The following is a 16476-nucleotide window of genomic DNA, read 5'->3' on the forward strand; positions in this document are numbered from 1 at the left end:
ATCATGTACCAAATTTCATTGAATTATCTTCAAAATTGCGACCTGTAGTTTGATTACAAGGTTTACATGGACGGACGGACATAGCTAAATCGACTCAGAAAACGATTCTGAGCCGATTGGTATACTTTAAGGTGGGTATGGGACCAATATTATTGTGCGTTACAAACATCAGCACAAACCCAATATATCGCATTTGGTTAGTTGGATAGTCACTGAAAAGCTTCAAAAGTTGGTTTGGCGATACAATGGTCAATATTGTTAGGGTTTTCTCCCAGACAATTGAGAATGGTAGAGTGACCTGACTGAATCATATGCCACATACGAAATGTGTTGAGTCTAATAGCCACGTTGAGGGCAACCTCTTGGCCCAATAGGGGGGTGGGGTGGTGCGAAGGTCCCCCGTTATCAGCAGAGCTGATGTACGAAGGATTCCTTCAAAGCTTTTACGGTGTAAGTCTTTCATAGTATGGGCTTAACACCATGTCAAAGAGCCATTTGGTATTATTGGGATTTATGACCCATGACTTACCTATTGCTCTCTTACACGAGAATAAGGTCGCAACCACTTTAGGCACCCTAGATTGAGTGTTCAAATGCCGTGATAGTTTTGAATCCAGGATTACTGCCAGACATTTGGCACTATCATATAACTTCAATTCTATCCCATTTAATCGTGGAAGAGTGAAGATGCGTACTTTGTACTTTTTAGTAAAGAGAACAAGTTCTGTTTTCGATGGATTTACACAAAGTATACTACTTGTGCTCCATGTGCTAAGTAGCTTGAGTGCAATCTCCATCCTTTGCTATATAGTGTCCAGATATTTGTCAGATGCTACTACAGACGCATACGCAATGACCCTAAATCTCATAGACCTAAGATCCATGAGAAGTGTATTCAACGCTAGGTTCCACAGAAGTGGAGATAGAACTCCACCTTGTGGGGTACCACTTTTATAACATTTGCTGCTCCCATTGCTGAGATAATGATCTGCTGAGTCAATAATCTCTTGATGATTTCCCCTTCATATAGGCATGCTGAGACGCTGATAGAAGGTCAGGTTTGATATGCATTCTGAGATGTAGATCAATTATCCTTTCCAAAGTTTTAAGAAGAAAGGAAGATAGATTAATTGGTCTAAAATCCTTTGGCTTCGTGTGAGAGGTGTTTCCTCCCTTAGAAATGAAGACCTCTGTGCACTTGGTCCTAGGTTCGGGTATATAAGACCATTTTAGGTAGGCATTATATATCCATGTTAGCCAAGGCATGAGATGGACAGCATTGTATGGCAAATCAGCAGGTATTATACCGTCAGTACCCGGTGATTTATAGGGGTCGAAGCAGTTTATCGCCCAGTTGATCCTATCTTCATTTATGGATATTCCTGTATTTATAATCTGCATATCAGTCCCGTTTTCCGAGGATTGCCAGCATGGAAAGTGATTGGCCATTAAAACCTCTAAGGTTTCTCGGCAACGATTAGTACTAACCTTGGAGCAAATCCAAATCGGAAGACACCGATATTGCTCATATGTAAGTCGTGGTGTTGTGGGTACGACAGCGAACTAACGAACAAAAATAAGGTATTAGGCGTAAAACAACTTTATAACTACCTATTTGTAAGTACTTATTTTAGAAGTTATTTGTAAGCGAGCATAGTAAGTACTTGCCTATAATGTCATCACCGTGTTAAAGTAATAAGTTAAAATGCTAAAGAAAAAGCGTTTTTTATTTTTAATCTCTCAGAAAAGACCTGTAAATTTTTTAGAAGAATATTTTAATTAAAATGAAGACTAGAAAATAAAACAAAAAGATACATACAAAGATATAAACAAAAGCAATACTTACTTATATACATATGTATGTATATATCAATGTAAGTGTTTGTTTGCAGATGTGCTAATATTCTAGAACAGGTGTTTATTTGTCAGTTTGTCTCTTTCAATGTAAAATTTACTTATTATAGGATCAAAATTTCAACTGCACAAATGGGAAAAAGAATTAAAAACATAACAAGAAGAGTAGATAAACATGAAGAAAACTTTTGCGGTTTTAAAAAGTTTTGTTCGTCATATAGTTGCTGAATGTCTGCTTTAGTTGAATGCGGATTTTTTTTCAAATTAATGTTTTTTTTAACAAATTGAAATTAAACTTAACATCATTTGTGTCATGTAAACTAGTTTTTGAGGTTTTATTCAACTGAATCTGCAATCTGTTAAATAAACTTTGAAATAAGAATAAATAAAATTACTTAAATCCTTATGTTGCTTATTAATGTTATAATTGTATTGACAATTTTATTCGTTTATAACTTAATCATAATGAATTTTTGTATTAAATATAGTTTCAAAATATTATATAATTAAACACCATAAAAACCTTAATACTAAAAGCTTTTCATTAATAAATTAGTACTATAAGTTAAGCGCCAACGTCTGTAACATGAAGCGTATACTTAATTTTGTTTACCAATATTAACACGTATACGTCGTGTTTGATAGAATATCAATGATTGAGAAAATGCGATAACTGCTAATGATGACAATCAGTTAATAATTAAACAGTAATTTACACACATGAACACAAACTCACATTATCCTAGTGTTGCAGGGTTTAATGACAAGCTTTATGTGTAAAACCATAAACAAACCAATAAAATTTAAACTAATTTGTCTTTCTAATTCCTGCTGTAAGTGTCGTTCAACACCACAGCAAATAAAAAAAAAACAAATAAATAAGTTTTCATGGCGGATGTAATTCGTTGCAAAAACTGTTTGTATTGACAGCAACATTTACAAAACTAATTTATTAATGCGAAAGTTTTGTTTAATACTTTATACAAAAAAGTTGACAAATGGTCGTACGAAACAAGAGGAATAATAGAAAATATGATTAAAATTTTGTCATGGCTGCACTACTGCATTTATGCGGAATTCCAAATATTCAGCTCTTATAAATTTTATAAAAATGTCTAATTTCTCGTCAATGTATTTAAAAAAGTTGTCGAATTATTGAGAAGGACGCCAACCTCCACAACAATGTTGCTAAAATTCAAATCTGGTTATAATTTCAATTTTTGTGTACTTACAGTGCAGAAATAACAAAAAAATAGTGCAGTCGAAACGTTATCCTTTAAGTTCAGGCCCTAACAAGGTGTGAAACGAAAAGACGACCACCTCCGCAACAACGTCGATGAAATTTGAATTTACTCATACAGTGTGCAACATTAAAAAATGCTTATCTGAAACTCAGCAAAGTATTATGCACTTATATTCCGGATCCTTATCAAATTCTGAGTCGATTTAGCGACGATTTAGAGACGTTAGAACTAAAAAAAATCAACCAAATTCACCGAAAATATTCATTGTTGGTATCGAAAATCAGCCAAATCGGTTTACAACGGAAAAAGGTGGTTAGTTAGTTAGTTAGTTAGTTAGTTAGTTAGTTAGTTAGTTAGTTAGTTAGTTAGTTAGTTAGTTAGTTAGTTAGTTAGTTAGTTAGTTAGTTAGTTAGTTAGGTTAGGTTAGGTTAGGTTAGGTTAGGTTAGGTTAGGTTGATAGGATGATGTATACTACATCAAATCCGAAGAAATACACCTAGGCCACTATCGGGCCTGTTGTGCGCTCCAATTCAAGAAAAAAAAAAAAAAAAAAAAATTGTTCACTGAATGTATTATTTTTCCATGTTCAGAAACTCAGTTTCCTGGACGTAATTCCTAAGAATCTTCCAATCGGTGTTGGTTAAGAATGTTATTTCCGGAATAACATCACTTCCAAGATACTTGGATCTAACTTCGACGAATGCCTGACAATGAAAAAGAAAGTGCTCCAGAGTTTCACTGTCCTCTCCACATGCTATACATTCGTCCGAATTCGCACGTCCAATTTTGTATAGATGTGCTCGTAATCCTGTGTGTCCACTGAGAATACGTACCATCATACTAACCTCAGACTTGCTCATTTTGAGAAGATTTCTCGTCTTGCTCTCATCAGGGTCACCCCATAGAATCTTTGTGGTTCTACCCACCGTTTCATTATTCCAAGAGGCCTTATGGGATTCTCTCATCCATATTTTTAATTCAGCTTTTGTTGCGTCGAATGGTTTTGCGTTTGTCAGGTTAACTACATCGAGCTCCCTTCCCTTTAAAGCTATTACATTCGCCCTTTCGTTGCCGATTACTCCCGAATGGCCTGGTACCCATATGATGTGAACCTTACCTTTGGGAGAGTATTCAGTTAAAGCTTTCTTACAATCCAATACGGTCTTAGATTTAATTCTATCACCTGATATCGCACAAATTGCCTTCTGGCTGTCGGTAAATATATTAAGCCCTGTGGGCGCCATATTTATTCTAATCCAATTTACACATTTCGTTATTGCTCGTACTTCTGCCTGGAAGCTTGTGTTATGATTAGGTAAACGGTGGTATATTTCTGTTTCTGGGTCTTCAATATAGAACCCCAGACCCACTTTGTCCCCTAATTTAGAGCCATCCGTGTAGCAACGGATTCCTACTGGTATTTTCTCTAATGTTCCGCTTGACCAAGACATTCTATCTGGGATTAGCGTTTCAAAGTTTCCGACATATTCAGTGTCTGGTATGCGATCAGGCACGTCCGATGAATGTGTATAACCTTCCAATGTGTCCAGTATACATTGATGACGTGTCCTATAACCGTTTTTGGCCAGTTCGCCTAAAGTAAAGAGCCGTTCGGCTGTAAGCGCCTCCTCATATCTTATATATGTTTCAATGGGTGGAATATCTAGCAACGTTTCCAGAGCCTTGGTTGAAGTAGTACACATGGCACCACTTATACCCAAGCAGCATGTACGCTGAACTCCCTGTAGTAGTTTGATATTACACTTTTTGTCCAAAGCAGTCCACCAGATTATTGAAGCATAAGCTAGAATTGGTCTAATTACACTTTTATAAAGCCAATTTGTCATAGTAGGACTAAGACCCCATTTCATGCCTATGGTTCTCCTACATATCGCCCAGCACCGATGTGCCTTGTTGATCCTATCCTCTATGTGGTGTCTCCATTTTAATTTCCGGTCAAGTATTACACCTAAGTACTTAACTTTGTCTGTCACCGGTATCTTCTTGACCAAGAAGCAAGGTTCAGTATATGTAGAAATTTTTGTCTTTCTTGTGAAAAGACAGATTTCCGTCTTCGCCGGGTTAACATTGAGGCCTCTCGGTTGAGCCCAGCTCAAGGCCGTATTCAGAGCCTCCTCAGCTCTTCTACACAAGTAATTTGGATCCTTTCCCTTTAAAAGTATTACGACATCGTCTGCATAGCAGACAGGTCTAAGTCCTTTCTCGGTTAGGGTCCTTAGGAGGCTATTAATCGTGGTGACCCAGAGTAAAGGTGACAAAATGCCACCCTGTGGTATACCGCGAAATACCTTTTTCCTGATAGTTATATCGTACATCTCGCAGCTTATCCATCTGTTCCTTAGCATGTAGTTGATCCAGTTACGGAGCACCCGGTCAACATAAAACTGGTCTAGGGATTGGATAAGGGTATCAGTGTGCACGTTATTGAAAGCGCCTTCGATGTCAATGCATACTGCCAGTGTATACAGTTTGCTATCGAAAGATTCACCTATGTAGTGGACAACTTCATTTAAAGCGGTTTCCACCGATCGTCCCTTTACATAAGCATGCTGCTTATATTTAAGGTCATTGTATGGTATGCTGCTTTTAACCATGCTATCGACTATCCGTTCCAAGGTTTTAAGTAGGAAGGACGTAAGACTTATCGGTCGATAGGACTTAGGTGTCGCATAGCTAGGTTTCCCTGGTTTGGGTATAAATATTACCCTTGCATCCTGCCATTTAATTGGGGTATATGCCAATTTTAAGCATGCAGTGAATATCTGTGACAGATGTACGGAAACCAGTCCCGCCTCCATCTGCAAAAGTGCCGGGAAAATTCCATCCGGCCCTGCAGCTTTATAGGGAGCAAAGCTCTTGATTGCCCCTTTAACCATGTCAGTTGTAATAACTATTTCCGTGTTACCCTCCCCTTCCTCCAATATCGGTTCATCTATGTTATTCGATATACCGGATGGGAATGAGAATCCATTAGGAGTTTCATTGTCTCCTCCATATCCTCAAGCCTCCTGCCCGTGTCATCGATCATAGATTCCGGATGGACATGAGTTTTGGATAGGAATTTTTTTATCTTCGATACGTCATTTACGCTATCTACCTGTTCACAGAAAAGTTTCCAGGAGTCTCGTTTGTCTTTTCGAACGATTTTCTTATATTCACCAAGTTTATTACGATACTCATCCCAGTATACTGCGGTCTTTTTACGCCGTGCCCGGTTAAATAGTTTGCGAAGAGTCTTCCCAAGGTTCCGGATCTCCCCAGTTACCCAGGGTTTTTCCTGGGCAGATCTCCGCTCTCGCAGAGGGCAGCTGTCCTCGAACGATTCAACCAGGGCACTTGTGAACGTTTCCACTTTGGCATCTATATCCTCTTTATTTCGACATTGAAAAGTGTCCTGACCTAAACGGTTCTTTAGTAAGGTCCCGAACATTTTCCAATTAGTTTTAGACTTATTCCGAAACTTTATCGGCTTTGGTGGTGGCCTTAGTATTTTGAATCTTATGTACCGATGATCAGAAAAGGAGTGCTCGTCCGAAACTCTCCAATCCTGAATTTCGTTTATAAGCTCTTCTGAACATATAGTTATATCTAATACTTCTTCTCTGATTCTATTGACGAAGGTAGCTTTATTACCTAAGTTCAATGTTATCAAGTCTTTAGTATTAAAGAAATCCATGAGGGCTTGTCCCCTGCGATTGGTGTTTGTACTACCCCAAGCTACATGATGCGAGTTGGCATCACAACCTATTACAATTTTCTTATTTTTCCTTTGTGCCTCTTCAACCAGTTTCATCAGATCCGACGTTGGTGGTAGTGTCGGAGAATCGAAAGGCAGGTAAATAGATGCAAGGAATATGTTGCCACGACCTTGCCTCAGCACCGTTGCATCCGATGTTGATAATCCTGTTGAGAGGAGAAAACATAAGTTCTTGTGACATAAGATACATGTTCTCGGGCGAGATCCTGTATCAGAGTAGAAAAGTTGGAAATTTACGTGATTTAATCCAGAAACCTTGTTGCGAATCGTCCAAGGTTTCTGGATTAAAGCTATATGTATTTTACCTGTGTTGATTTTAGCCATCAGAGCGTTGGTAGCTGTCTCGCTCCGATGGAGGTTTATTTGGATAACCTCAATCATGGTCATCCATTAAACTGTCTTCCAGCGAGTTGGTGGTCACCTCCTCGCTCTTTGGATTTGACTCCTCCGGATAGCCTGAAGTGGCTATTAATGCAGTGAGTACTGTTGATGGCACTGCGGTGTCCTTATCAGGCATAGGAATAGCAGTATTTTTAATAGACACATTCCCAATTCTGGAGAGGAGGGATACTTTCCACCAAGTTCTTTAGGGTGCTAACACATTGGTGAGATGCCAACCTCATCAACATCACGCCCATGCTGAACTCGCAGCTCTCGCTCTCTATTGGTTGTTTGCCCTTTGAAGCGATTGCATGGTCCACAATCTTATTGTTGACCAGGTCTTCTATTTTACTCTGTTGGTCTATTGGAATTTTGCCTGTCGGATTACCGGCATCGTAAACTGCATAGCAGATATCGTCCCGGTGCCTACTTCTGGCAACTTTGGCGTAAGATGGCGGCTCTTTTCCTTTTCCTCCGTCTAGCTTCTCCTTCCTCGTTTTTCGGGGCTTCTTTTGAGATTCCCTTACCTTCGAGGTTGATTTCGCCGACGTGTTCGTCTTCGGAATATCTGGCATGGCGTTGTCACCCTTACTCACAGGATTCTCACTTGAGATTCCTTTGAGTGAAGTATGGCTTGTCTTCGACTGTGTATTAGAAGACGGGGAGCTCTTTTTCTTCTTAGGTTTATTCTCAGTTGTCAACTCCTCGGGAGACCTGATCCTTTTTGCCTCAGATCTTGTGAGAGAGTCCGATTTTTCCTTTGGAGTGTCGTGGGATTGACTAACTATGATTTCCTGAAGCATCTTTTTCAACTTCCTCCTCTGTGCTCCAGAAAGTCTTTTCTTCGTAATAGGTAGTTTAGCTATGCTATCACTCACCTCTTTCACCATTTGCTCTACTTCATCCTTTTTGGAATTTGCTATAATGGTATTATTATTATTATCATCTGAGGATTCAGAGTCGGAACCCTCACCTATATTTAAAGGCTCAGGTAGCTTAGAGCTCTCTCCGAGTACATCCTTCTCTTTCACCCCTATATTTTTGCCAGCGGCATGCTGTACACTTGACGCATTGTCCGCCACGGAGGCCAAGGTACCCACCTCCGTAGTAGTATTCTGCTCACGATTGCAGGATGACGACGACACGTGACTCGCGAGTAGATCAACACTTGCCGCCGGTACTGGGTTATTTAGGCCCTGCACCGTAACTTTTATCTTTTTATTTTTATTTTCCATATTTGTTTTTTTTTTTCAGTTTTTTGGTCCGCGGGGAATATAATATTCCCAGGTGGTGGACAATCTGCCCTTCCTCAGCTTAAGTGAAATTAAAGCTGGGAGAGGACAGATGGTCCATCACCACCCCCTATCCGCCACCCGGGGACGCGCTCGGTTGGAAAAATCTGGAAAACTCCCCCGTAGTAGTTAGTAGTAGTAGTAGTTAGTTAGTTAGTAGTTAGTTAGAGTTAGTTAGTTAGTTAGTTAGTTAGTTAGTTAGTTAGTTAGTTAGTTAGTTAGTAGTAGTTAGTTAGTTAGTTAGTTAGTTAGTTGTTGTGTTTGTTTTTTGTTGTTTGTTTGTTTGTGTTGTTTGTTTGTTGGTTGTTGTTTGTTTGTGTTTGTTGTTTGTTTGTTTGTTTGTTGTTTGTTGTTTGTTTGTTTGTTTGGTTGTTGTTTGTTGTTTGTGTGTTGTTTGTTTGTTTGTTGTTTGTTTGTTTGTTTGTTTGTTTGTTTGTTTGTTTGTTTGTTTGTTTGTTTGTTGTTTGTTTGTTTGTGTTTGTTTGTTGTTTTTGTTTGTTTGTTTGTTGTTTGTTTGTTTGTTTGTTTGTTTGTTTGTTTGTTGTTGTTTGTTTGTTTGTTTGGTGTTTGTTTGTTTGTTTGTTGTTGTTGTTTGTTTGTTTGTTGTTTGTTTGTTGTTTGTTTGTTTGTTTGTTGTTGTTTGTTGTTTTTGTTGGTTGTTTGTTGTTGTTTGTTTGTTTTGTTTGTTTTTGTTTGTTTGTTTGTTTGTTGTTTGTTTGTTTGTTTGTTTGTTTGTTTGTTTGTTGTTTGTTTGTTTGTTTGTTGTTTGTTTGTTTGTTTGTTGTTGTTGTTTGTTTGTTTGTTTTGTTTGTTTGTTTGTTTGTTTGTGTTTGTTGTTTGTTTGTTTGTTTGTTTGTTTGTTTTGTGTTTGTTTGTTTGTTGTTTGTTGTTTGTTTGTTTGTTTGTTGTTGTTGTTTGTTTGTGTGTTTGTTGTTTGTTTGTTGTTTGTTGTTTGTTTGTTGTTTGTTTGTTTGTTGTTTGTTTGTTTGTTGTTTGTTTTGGTTGTTTGTTTGTGTGTTTGTTTTGTTTGTTTGTTTTGTTTGTTGTTTGTTGTTTGTTGTTTGTTTGTTGTTGTTGTTTGTTTGTTTGTTGTTTGTTTGTTTGTTGTTTGTTGTTTGTTTGTTGTGTTTGGTTTGTTTGTTTGGTTTGTTTGTTTGTTTGTTTGTTTGTTTGTTTTGTTTGTTTGTTTTGTTTGTTTTGTTTGTTTGTTGTTTGTTTGTTTGTTTGTTTGTTTGTTTGTTTGTTTGTTTGTTTGTTGTTTGTTTGTTTGGTTGTTTGTTGTTTGTTGTTTGTGTTGTTTTTGTTTGTTTGTTTGTTTGTTTGTTTGTTGTTTGTTGTTGTGGGTTGTTTGTTTGTTTGTTTGGTTTGTTTGGTTGTTTGTTGTTGTGTTGTTGTTTTGTTTGTTTGGTTTTTGTTTGTTTGTTTTGGTTTTTTTGTTGTTTGTTTGTTTTGTTTGTTTGTTTGTTTTGTTTTGTTTTTTTGTTTGTTGGTTTGTTTTTTGTTTGTTTTTTTTTTGTTTGTTTGTTTGGTTGTTTGTTTGGATTTGTTGTTTGTTTGTTTGTTTGTTTGTTTGTTTGTTTGTTTGTTTGTTTGTTTGTTTGCGCTCTCTTACGATGCCTATTTTAAATCGATCTCCCACGATCTCCGGTTAACCAGACTGAATAACACATATCAGATAAGAGCTTTTGAACTACATCATGTGATTCCATTTTTCCCCAATGATTTGTATCCTTTGTAAACGTGAAAAGTTTTTTTGCTGCAAAATAAAAACAACGAATAAAAACAATTTTCAAAAGGAGAACATACTCCCCAAGGATTATGTATAAAAATACTCAAAGAATATTTTCCCAAAAAAGTTTTTTTTACATTTTTTTCGCGACGCATTATAAAAACAAATAAAAAGTGAGGTTAACTTTTTATATTCCACATTTTCACTGTAAATATTCTTGAGCTACTTTAGCATTTAAGAAACAAACTAAATTAAAAAAGACAAAATTATTAACATCCGAGTTGTAAAAACATCACGCTGATAGAATGGCTTCTGTTGAGTCGACAACAGCATCTATAGACATAGTCAAATAATAAGGGGACTTTGTTCTTACTCACAGAGAACACACTGTGCTAAATCTAATATGAACAGAGTTTTCCCTGAACATAACTGGACAAGGAAGAAAAATTCAATGGTTTCACTTGTATAAGATACTTTTCACCAATCATCATTCAACCCAGCACACTTCTCATTCATCTGACACACTCATAGAGAACAACATCCAACACACTCACTCAACATCCAACAACATCAAAAACACTCAATCTATAGCTTAGTCCCACAGTCACTCCTCTGTGCGATATCTATTGACTTCGGTAACAGCACCCAACTTATCCCGAAATATAGATTTCACCCTTCATCAGTCCTTTAACCGATATTCTCTTCCCGCGAATTTGGGTTTGAACCACATGGAGCCCAAAGGAACTTCAACCCACTGACCAGTCAGGACAATAACCTTCTGGCAACTGGTCACCCGTAGTACCTGATTAAGTAGTTCGTTGTCCATGGACGCCATTTGAAATCATTCCAAGGAAAGGCCGAGGATACATTTGATCATCACCAGTTTATAGTCCCGGCAGACTAGAGGTACTGGTAGCACCTCTATACCCAGGGATTAATCAAATAAACATGCCCCAGGGAGGAACATTGGGGTATATTGATTCTGTCATCCCATTTAGCCATGTCTATCTATTCGCCTTTTTGTTTGTCTGTCTGTTGAACTATTTTAAAAATCACAGTATAGCGATGAAATTCGACACAAATTAGTTTTACACAAAGCGAAGTCTCTCTTCCAAATTATATGTGGATCGGTACTTATTTGACCATACCATCCATATAACCTCGTTTAAAGAAAATCAGTTTGTTTTTGAACATTTCTGTTGTAATATTTTGTTTAATACAGACCTAAAATATCCGTTTGTTTGTTTTATAAATGCATTTTTATCTCAAATAGTTTGTAATTTCTCTCATTGATAACGTTAGTTTGAGTTTTTTATTCATCGCGCAAAAGGAAATATTTTGAAAACTGTAGTATACTTTTCAATGTTTACCTCAATGTGGAATAATGTCAAATTGTTTGGAATAATGTCAAACAGTTTTATGAAATTCTTTGTAAGAATATCATCGATAAATGCTATAAACTATTTTAATTCATTTTAAACATTTTAGTTCATCAGAGCGTATAAGTACTCATAGAAATTATCAATATATATTTAAATCACTCATACGACTTGTAGGCTTCGAACCATTTGAATACTTGTACAGTTTTGTATATATTGAAAATAAATGAATACTGAATACGGGTAAGAGAATAAGTGGAACATGAGCGACCATATGATACCCTACAGTTATGTTATGAAAGCATTTATAGTGAATTTTAAACAATCTTTTTAAGCGATTTATTGATAAAAAAATGATTTTTTTAAAGAGACTGTATATAGGCTCTAGTGTCAAATGTAGGCCGATTCACATAAATTTGAATGGAGAAATTTATGTTTGTGGCGAACTTCATCATTATACCAGTATTTTACGTTCAGATAACCAATCAAAATTATTAAATTGATCTGAAACGTGTAAATATCTAATCCATAGACACATAACTGTGTCACTCCATTAATTTTGAGTTGAATCATTTAGGTAAACTTTTACACAAACTTTATATTAAGTATTTGAATATGACGCTAAAGATTTGTATCTTTTGTTAACATTAACATATTTTCTCTCATTTAAAAAGCAATTTCAAAGAATATTTTAAATAAATGTTAAGATAAAAACACATTCCATCCAAGGATTTACTTACTGTTTTAGTGTAACAAGAATTCTATATAAGAAATCACCAAAAAATTGCCAAGAATTAACAACTTATGTAAAGATATTTTCCCCAAAAAATATTTTATAACTTTTAAGTAAGTAAGTTTATACGAGTGCCAGTAAGAATGACTCTATCCATTTTGTCGCCTTCTCATTTTGTTCATGTTCAACTTAAATGTCCTTAAGCTATTTAAGAGTTTAATACACTTGCAATAGAATTAAAAACAAACAGAATACAGCTGTGGTCAACTAATTGGAAACGCTCTCTTTATATTACAGCTTGGTGTGATTCATATACAAATATTTTCAGTTCAAAATACATATATATATCTGTAATGTAATACAGGCGTTATTATAAAATGAAATGCATCTTGTTGTTGAGAACTTCATATATTCCCTTTTACATTATGTATTTGCTGAAACTTCAATATAAAAGGTACACATGGTATTAGGAGTGATAGAAGGTCCAATGAAATATAAACAATTCTATGAATATTAGTTAGAAAAGACTTCTTGCTTGATGGTCTCCCATGGTGGCCCGATTCCACTTTTTGAATTTTCTATAACATTGAACCAAGAAACATAAAAACATTCAGAACACTAAGTTAATGAAAATCTGAAGGAAAAGATTTTTGGTACTTTTTCGTTCTATGACTGGTAATTTTTGGTTTTTATGCACACATACAGCACAGTGATTGAATGAAAATCTATAAAAAGGGAGTTTGTCTTTCAAAAAATAAAATCAGAGTAAAGAAATTTTAGATAAAAGTGTTTTAGGGAAAATTGCGATTTCTGGGGAATATTAAAAATTCTAATGTATGGTGTTGTGAACAACTCTACTAGACCAAGAAACTGCTGTAGGTCACATGGAGAGTACATTCGCTTTTCATATTGTTATTAATAAACATTATAAACCAAAATTTGGAACATAATTAATCAGAAGATGTTAGAACACAAATTCCACTGTTTGTACATCAGTACGTATGCTATTGTATGATGTCGTTGTTGAATCACTCATACGCCACGTAAGCTGTTGTAAATTTTAATAAAATACTTAAAAATACTAATTTTGAATATAAATGTAAAAAATCGAATTAGCTTAAACATCCCGTCGTCTTCAGTTTAAAATTGGTAAATTGGTTAGACAAATTCTTAGTTTATTAATACAAGTTTTGAATTTGAACTTTTGCAAATCATGTTGCACAACTTGTGGCAAAGTTGTACGTGTTTAATTTGTGACAACTAACAGTTTTGTTTTGTATTTAGTAAATGAAATTTAAATAGTATTTTATATTATTATACCCTCCACCACCATCAGTGGTGATAGAGGGTATGTATAACTTTGTCATTCCGTGTGTAACACCAAGAAATATTCATCTGAGACCCAACAAAGTATATATATTCTGGGTCCTTATCAAATTCTGAGTCGATTTAGCTATGTCCGTCTGTCCGTCTGTCCGTCTGTCTGTCTGTCTGCCTAAAACACGCTCACGTTAAAACGAAGCAAAGGAAGTACACCAAATTCACCGAAAATATTCATTGTTGTCCTAAGCAGTTTGGTATTGAAAATGAGTAAAATCCGTTCACACCGGGAAAAGTTATGAATCAAAATTTAAAACAACCTCGAAAAAAATAAGCATTTTTTACACATTCTGATGTAATTTTCTCGAAAACTATGCAAGATAATTTCATGAAAGTCAGCAAACATTCGTTTCTGCACAAGATCTTGACTCCTGCTGAAAATTGCCAGAATCGGTCCACAATTTCATATACCTCCCATACAAAAGTACATATTCCCGGAAAATGGGTTTTTTGTTAATAACTTCCGTTACAATATAGATATCTTCACAAAATTTTACAAATTAAAATCTTATGTCAATTGAATTCATTCAGAGAAAAAAATTTCTGGATCGGACCATAATTGGACATAGCTCCCATACAAGGACCCCTCCCGAAAATCACTTAAACGCGCATAACTCATTACTAAATAAAGATATCCATATAAAATTTGGTGCAAGTATTGCTCTTATATACAGAAATATTACTATGAAAGTTTTTTCCGATCGGTCCATAATTGGTGATAACTCCCATACAAGGTCCCCCCCCCGAAAATCACTTAAACGCACATAACTCATTACTAAAGTAAGATATCCATATAAAAGTTTGTACAAGTATTGCTTATATGCACAGAAATATTACTGAAAAATTTTTTTCCGATCGGTCCATAATTGGTCATGGCTCCCATACAAGGTCCCCTCACGAAAATCACTTAAACGCACATAACTCATTACTAAATTAAGATATCCATATAAAGTTTGTCACAAGTATTGCTCATATATAAAGAAATATTACTTTGAAAGTTTTTTTCGGATCGGTCCATAATTGGTCATAGCTCCCATACAAGGTCCCCTCCCGAAAATCACTTAAACGCACATAACTCATAAGTTAATGAAGATATCCATATAAAATTTGGTACAAGTATTGCTTATATGCACAGAAATATTACTGTGAAAATGTTTTCCTATCGGTCCATAATTGATCATAGCTCCCAACAAGGTCCCTTTCAAAAAAACACTTAAAGGCACATAGCTTATTGCCTAATAGTGATACCCATAAAATATTTGGCATAAATACTATTTTTGTTCACATAAATGTTATTTCAAAATTTTTTCACGATCGGTCCATCCTTGGTCATAGCTCTCACACAAGGTTTCCTCCCGAAAATCACTTAAACGCACATAACTCATTACCAAATATTGGTATCCATACATTTAGCAAAAATATTGATCTTATATACATAAATTATACTATAAAATTGTTTTACGATCGGTCCATATTTGGTCATAGCTCTCATACTAGGTCCCTTCCAGAAAATCACTTAAATGCACAATATTCATTACCAAAAATGATATAGATACAGAATTTTGAAATTTTCTTTATATACATAATTGGTCATAGCTCCCATACAAGGTCCTTTTACGAAAATCTCTTAAACGCACATTACTCATTACCAAATAAAGCTATTGATATAAAATTTGGCACAAATATTAGTTTTGTATACAAAAATTCTATTTCAAGATTTTTTCACGATCGGTTCATAACATGGGTGCGGTCGGTCCCATACAAGTTTTCCTTCAGAAAATCACTTAAACACTCATAACTTATTACAAAATTACGATATAGATACACAATTTGACTGAAATATAGCTTTTATGTACAGAAATTTTGCTTAAAGATTTTTTTTTGCGATCGGTCTATAATTGGTCATATCTCCAATACAAGTTGCAATATCAATTTGTGTAGAACAAAATTATATATATATGTATTTTGAAAATCCTGAAATCTTTCACACACACGCATACATGCAAATTACTAAATATCGCTAAGCACTATTAAAATGTAAAGAAAATGGCGTTTGTAATGTTCAATAAATCTTGGAATTGTAATAGATTTAAGCTGTTTAAATTTGGGATTTTTTCTATTTAAGACATGAGAAAACTTATTTCTACATATATTTGATCAATTAGAAAAGTATTAATATAAAAGTAGCTGGTGGAGGGTATTTAAGATTCGGCTCAGCCGAATATAGCACTCTAACTTGTTGGTTATTCGGATGTTTAAGGGGTGAAAATTGTACCTATTTTTGGTACTTTTTATACCCTCCACCACCATCAGTGGTGATAGAGGGTATATATAAGTTTGTCGTTCCGTGTGTAACACCAAGAAATATTCATCTAAGACCCAACAAAGTCTGTCTGTCTGTCTGTCTGTGTAAAACACGCTCACGTTAAAACTAAGCAAAGGAAATCAACCAAATTCACCCTAAATATTTATTATTATCCTAAGCAGTTTGGTATTGAAAATCAGCGAAATCGGTTCACAACGTAAAAAGTTATGAGTAAAAATTTCAGACTACCTCGAAAAAAATTACGTTTTTTTCATAATTCTTTTGAAGTTTTCTCAGAAACTACCAAAGATATTTCGATGAATTTTGTCATACATTATTTTTTTAGAGTAGTGATCAATTATGTTCAAAATCTTTACAATCGATCCAATACTTCCCATAGC

The sequence above is a fragment of the Lucilia sericata genome, unplaced genomic scaffold, assembly GCF_015586225.1.
Source record: "Lucilia sericata isolate MDLA Ls3-8-SP2 unplaced genomic scaffold, ASM1558622v1 Contig000336F_arrow, whole genome shotgun sequence".
Classification (NCBI taxonomy): domain Eukaryota; kingdom Metazoa; phylum Arthropoda; class Insecta; order Diptera; family Calliphoridae; genus Lucilia; species Lucilia sericata.